The following is a 6000-nucleotide window of genomic DNA, read 5'->3' as shown; positions in this document are numbered from 1 at the left end:
TCAAAGATGCAGTGGATTAGTACTACTTAGGGTCTATTTGATCTGTTTCAGAGTTTTACTGACATTACAATCACTTTTTACTGCTAGGCTTTTGAAGTTAACTTCAGTAGCTTTCTCATAACCTTCTTTAATGATAAAAATTGGTCAATCTTTTATTAGTCCCAATAATGACTAAATCTTGATTTTTTTCTGTTTTGACTTTTTCTGTTAGTGTGTATTTCTTACTTTTTTGGGTTTATGTAGTATATTCTTTAAGAAGTATTTTTTAGCTATTGGTGATGGCAAACTGAATTTGCTTTTTACTGCTTGGCAATCCAGTTTTTATTGAAATAGCTCTTTAAATAAAAACGACTGCTGCATCTTGGCATACAACGTAGTAGGCTTTAAAAAAAACTTCTAAATATTCACAGTTTTTCTTTAGTTTCAAGATTGTTTTACTCTCTCTGTTTTAATAGCCTCTGAATGTCAATTTTATAGGGATGTTCTTGCCATAGAGTCCATCTATTCCATTTTCAGTCGATTTGGGATGTGTTCTTAAAGTGTTATTTATTTTAAGTTTTATTGATTGGATTGCTTTCAAGAATAGCATTTACATACAGTGTATTATATTCAACATATGGCTATATAGTATTACTGTCATATGTGAACTGGGCATATAAATTCTGCCTTGGAATTTGTATTTCTTGACCTTATCATGTGATTCTTATGAAATATGGCACATATGAACCTTTATGTGATTTCAAAGAAAATAGTGAAAGCAATTGATCGTGACGTTAGATCTATGTGGTAAAGATCAAACACTAAGCTAGTGCATTCTTCTCTTTTTATACAATCAGTGAATTTAAAGCAGTGAGAATATGCATAGTAGATTCATTACATAGTAACACTATATTATTCTCTCTTTAAAATATAATGGTCAGGTGTCATGAAATGATAGCAAAAGTCTGTTGCTGGTCGGATCTACAATCAATTCAAAGGAGCTATGTAACTTGACAGGACCTGAGTGTCTACTTCTAGAATCTCACCTACGTAGCCATCATCAAGAAGCATTTATTATCAAGTAAATAGTACCGTGTTAGACTCGTAAGAGGAGGCATAGTTCTTCGTTATGAAGAGGACATAATCTAGAGAGAGAACAATGACCTCACAGAGAAAACAGACAGAAGTGATGTAACTAATGGACAGAGAAGAATTACACTGATGCAGAAATGTTAGTATGATGTGTAAAACTGGCAAGTAAAACTTAGGCTAAACCAAACAAGTTATAGGAATTACATATTCAAACTCATGTGACAGAAAAGGGATGTATCATTAATCTACAAAGAGTTCATATAATAAATATAGATATTAACCTAGAAAAATGGGTAGAGGAAAGAATAAGCAATTATTAAATGAATAAATTAATAAAGAAGCAATTAACAGATGAAGAAAACGAATGGCATATAAACATTATGAGATACTAAATCTTACTAATAATCAATGAAAAATATTTTTTTTAAATGTTTATTTTTGAGACAGAGAGAGACAGAGTGCAAGTGGGGGAGGGGCAGAGAGAGAGGGAGACACAGAATCTGAAACAGGCTCCAGGCTCTGAGCGGTCAGCACAGAGCCCGACGCGGGGCTCGAACCCACGGACTGTGAGATCATGTACTGAGCCGAAGTCGGATGCTCAACCGACTGAGCCACCCAGGCGCCCCAAAAATATTTTAAATAAGTAGAAATTTTCATCGATCAGATAGCCCAAGACTAAAAAGAACTGATAATGCCTGTGTAGTGTATGCATGCACACACACTGTAGAAATGTTAACCATAGCAAAAAGTAGAAAACAACCTGGAAGTCCATCAACAGACTAATGCTTAAATAAACAATGGTAATCCATACAGTTGTTTAGAAGAATCAAGAAGATCTACATGTACTGACATAGTAAGACATCCATTTTATATTGTTAGTAGTAAAAAGCAAAGTGGTTAAGCATCTTTTCATTTATTGGCCATTTGATTCCTCTTCTACAAAATATTTACTTACTCATTTTTCTATTAGTTTTTTTCTCTTGCTATATTATGAGTGTTAATAACGTTTGTCTGTCATACATAGCAAGTGCTTCCCCCTGGTACGGTAGTTGTCCTTGAAATACATTCTGATGCTTTCTGCATACATACTTTTTTTTATAGATGGGTAAAAAAATCTAATTTTTATTTACTGGATTTATCCCTAGGTGATAATGTATTTTCCTATAGTTTCTTGAAACATTTTTAAGATTTCTGTTTTTACCTTAAGTTGTTTAATCCTTCTAGAGAGTTTTATGAAAACTAAGAAAAATTTTCTGCCCAACAATCAACCATACACAAATTAAAAGAAGTAGTTTTTTATTTATCAGATCAGCATAAACTAAAAAGACTGATAATATCTTGTGTAGGGGAGAAGGAGAAATGGATCCTCCCATGTATGGTCAATGAGAGTGTAAATAAAGTATTTTTGCATGAGTAGGGGAGAGGGTTGAAAATGAGTGACTACCAAAATTCTCAATATCCATACTTTTTGTAATTAGAAAGGGCACATGTGGCACTCTATCTTAAAGAAATAAACCTAGCTGCACACATACATACACACTGGAGGATAATCACCTTTAAGATGATCCTAAGCACATAATGATATATAGACCTATGTTCACAGCTCAAAAAAAAAAAAAAAAAAGGATGACACACAAAATACCTAAAAGAAAAACTGAAGTGAAGGGGAGAGAAAAAAAAAAAAACATTTCAAATGAATAATATTTTGATGTTCTACCTTCATCAAGGTATAGATGGGGAAGCACAAGTTCTGATAATAAGAATGAGGGTTTTCCATGTAGGGGAGATAGGTTTCATGGAGGTTGCTTCTCTTTTCATAGAAGTTAGAGGGCCTGGCCATCTGGTACCCAGCCTTGGAAGCTGCACTTACAATTACAGGGGCAATTACAGGGGGATAGGACTTACCAGAGATGAAATAAACAAACTGGCAATAATAGGAAGAAGAATGGGAAATAGGAATTTAAAAACATGGAAAAGTCTAGGAAACTTATCTAAAGAAGTCAAACTTTCAATGACTATTTTTCCTCACCCTCCCAAATTACTGGTTTAATGATATTATTGGGTTAATATGGCTATACAACTGGCTTAAAAGTACAGCTGTATTTATAGAGCTGACAGAGCAGAATAACAAATTAGGAACATCCAGGAAAATACAGGTTGCGTGGTTGATGGATATTGAATGTGTGACAGGAGAGAGGCTACTCTCCCAGTTTTGGCTAAAATCTCTACTTTGAATATGCCTCTAGTCACGTGGGTACAAGCCGCAGCAGCAGTAGCAGATCCATGAGAATCCCACAGAAAAAGCTCAGGTTTGCAAGTCACTATTTAATCCCTTATGGTTAGATGATGAGGGGCATGACTTTTAGACTTCCTCTAATATCTTCAATTTAACTTCTCCTTAATTCCATCATCAAGTCTGGAAAATGGGATTCATATTACACATTCCTCGGGGTCAATGTAGCTGGGAAAGCACCAAATAAATTAAGATTAAAGGAGTCTGTGAGTATAATGTAAATAGAGTGACAAGCAGCGATGACTACTTCATATGGAAGCTCCTTCAGACTTTGCTAGTTTTCTTCTCCATATTTATGAGACACCTATTTGAGCACAGGAAGCTCTCAAAAAAAGTAAGCTTCTGCTGCTGTAGATGAGCACATTTATGCTGTTGTCCCTAAGCCTAAGAAACAGGAGAAAGTAGTACCTTATTAGGAGTTGCAGAGTGGGGGAAATGGGTCCGAACAAATGACAAATTGCTCATAGCCATAAATCTTGTTGAAAGTCAGTAAGAATTCACTTCAATAAGGCATTGGTATTGACAAAGTTATATTATTTGTTTTTCTTCTGGGCTGACCTGGCCTCCAAAAGAAAATACTTCATCATATCATGTCACAAAGAACACCCAAAGAGAAGATTCAGAAAGTTTCCAGTCTGTTCACAGATGGATCAAGATATTATTGGCTTTCACAGAGACTTGTTTCAGACTGTATTCTTTGTGCCTGTAGATTACTTTGCTCTTCTTCATAAACCTTCATTTCACTTAACTGCTTGGGAGGTCTTCCTCTGAATCTGATAAAAGTAGTCTTTGTACGGCTGCTCATTATTTTTTAACCCTCAGCAAATATTCACAGAGTTAAGTATGTTTTTGCATAACATTTAAATTATACAAAATATAATAAAATACAACATGATTCATTGTGACCAACTCAAAATGAAACTTGGAAAATAAACTCATTTATTTCCTTTGCAATCTTCTACTTAACAAAAAGTTTGTTTTCTAAGCTCATTCAGAGCAGCTGAATGCTACAAATTTTGTAAGCTTTATTCGATTCTACTTTATACTACTCTGTTTTGCTCTACTATGCGGCAGGAAATTTCTTTGTCATAATTAAGCTGAATTTTTATTGAGGCTCCAATGAGAATACATTTCCCCACAGATTTCAGTGATAATTTTCCCACTTTAAAGACGGACATAACACTGAATATTTAATGAAGTCCAGTCACTTTTACACCAGATATTTCTAAGTGTTAGCCATTGCAAAAATCAACGTTTCCATTTCTTTTGCCATGTGAATAAAGAACTTTGAATTTTAAAAATCCCAATGCCAGAAGGAGGAGTTGTTTATTTGAAAACTGAGCATCTCTTATAAAGAGGACTCGAAGGAGACTCTAAGCCACCATTATTTCTTCCTCACTCTCCCCATCTTCCCTAACAGTTGCTTTTATCAACCTCAGGTTTACAAAACAGTTGATAATCTGTGCCTCTTTCTGCTTTTTCTTAGCCACTTCTATGCTCAAGAACATTTCTATGAGGAGGAGGTTGGTTAAGGAAGGCAGAAAGCAAAGTTAGCCCAATGGTGACTTTCCCTGGCAGCTCCAGGCAGACTCTATTGTGGAAGATGCAAGTAACTGCAGTCACAATAATGTTTTTGCCCCTTTGATTCAGTGTTCTCATGGTACCTTTGTCTTTTACATTTTTGTGGAAAATGAGTGCTAATGCAAATATGGAGCAATGTCAAGGATACAAAATTTTCCTATGGTGGACAGTTCTTATAAACTTGTGGCACTGGAAGAAATGTTATTAATTGAAATTTGGGGGATGAGTGCTGAAAAATAAGCTTTTGATTAATGGGGTATCTCATTTTAACCATGTTTTCTCCAGTAGGTAAACAGTTTATCACCTTACTCCTGGCATTAGCTTCTTGCTGTTAATACAGCAAGATCCTGTTGGTGCTTGCAATCCTGGGTAATAAAATCCTGCTCTGTATTATCAACAACTTTTGAAATTACAGCATGCTTTCATTTGTAGTCCTGCAAATGTTATCATTCCTGAATCATTGATTAAAATTAATGTGTTCCCTAAACTACTATTGCAGATTTAAATTTCAGTAACTTTCTGCTTTGATGTCATATTGCACTGAGTTTCCTTTCTGACAGTAGTAGTACATGATCAAAATATCACAAGTTCCTCAGAAGCATAAAGTAAGTGCTTGTTATGATGTAGCACCGCAAATAGCCTCAAGATTTACTTCTGTCTTCATTTTATCAGTTCCAGAAAGTCCAGAAGGATCTAATGTTTGGTTTCTTAAAAGAAATAAGACTAGGCTTTTATTTGTTTTGTTTTTTTTGTTTTTTGTTTTTGTTTTTTTGTTTTTTTGCAAAATCTTCAATGACGTGTTATGGGTTATAAGTATGCTGTAGTCTGCCACAGTTAATGAGCCCAGACCTGTCCTGGGCTGCCACAGAACCAAAGTGGCATGTATGGTGGCTTAGGGAGACTGGTTCTCTTTGGTCTGAGGTACACAGGGTTGTTAAGTTTACGAAAAAACGTTTACGTGACTTTTGATGAATTCTTGAGGGACAACTGGCAGATGATGGGATACTGTCATATAGAAGAGGTTTACAAAATGGTCTGTCATTGACTTAGGACTT

General features: G+C 35.1%; 1 protein-coding gene across 6 annotated transcripts in view; it reads right to left on the bottom strand.

The window, feature by feature from the left end:
- VPS13B (vacuolar protein sorting 13 homolog B) overlaps nt 1-6000 on the bottom strand; it is an 801572-nt gene that overhangs the window by 192207 nt on the left and 603365 nt on the right. The gene's annotated exons all lie outside the window — the stretch shown is intronic.

The sequence above is a fragment of the Panthera pardus genome, unplaced genomic scaffold (genome assembly GCF_024362965.1).
Source record: "Panthera pardus isolate Hobbes unplaced genomic scaffold, ASM2436296v1 HiC_scaffold_7, whole genome shotgun sequence".
Classification (NCBI taxonomy): Eukaryota; Metazoa; Chordata; class Mammalia; order Carnivora; family Felidae; genus Panthera; species Panthera pardus.
Note: the sequence above shows the minus strand (reverse complement) of the source record. Positions and strands in the feature narration are given on the sequence as shown.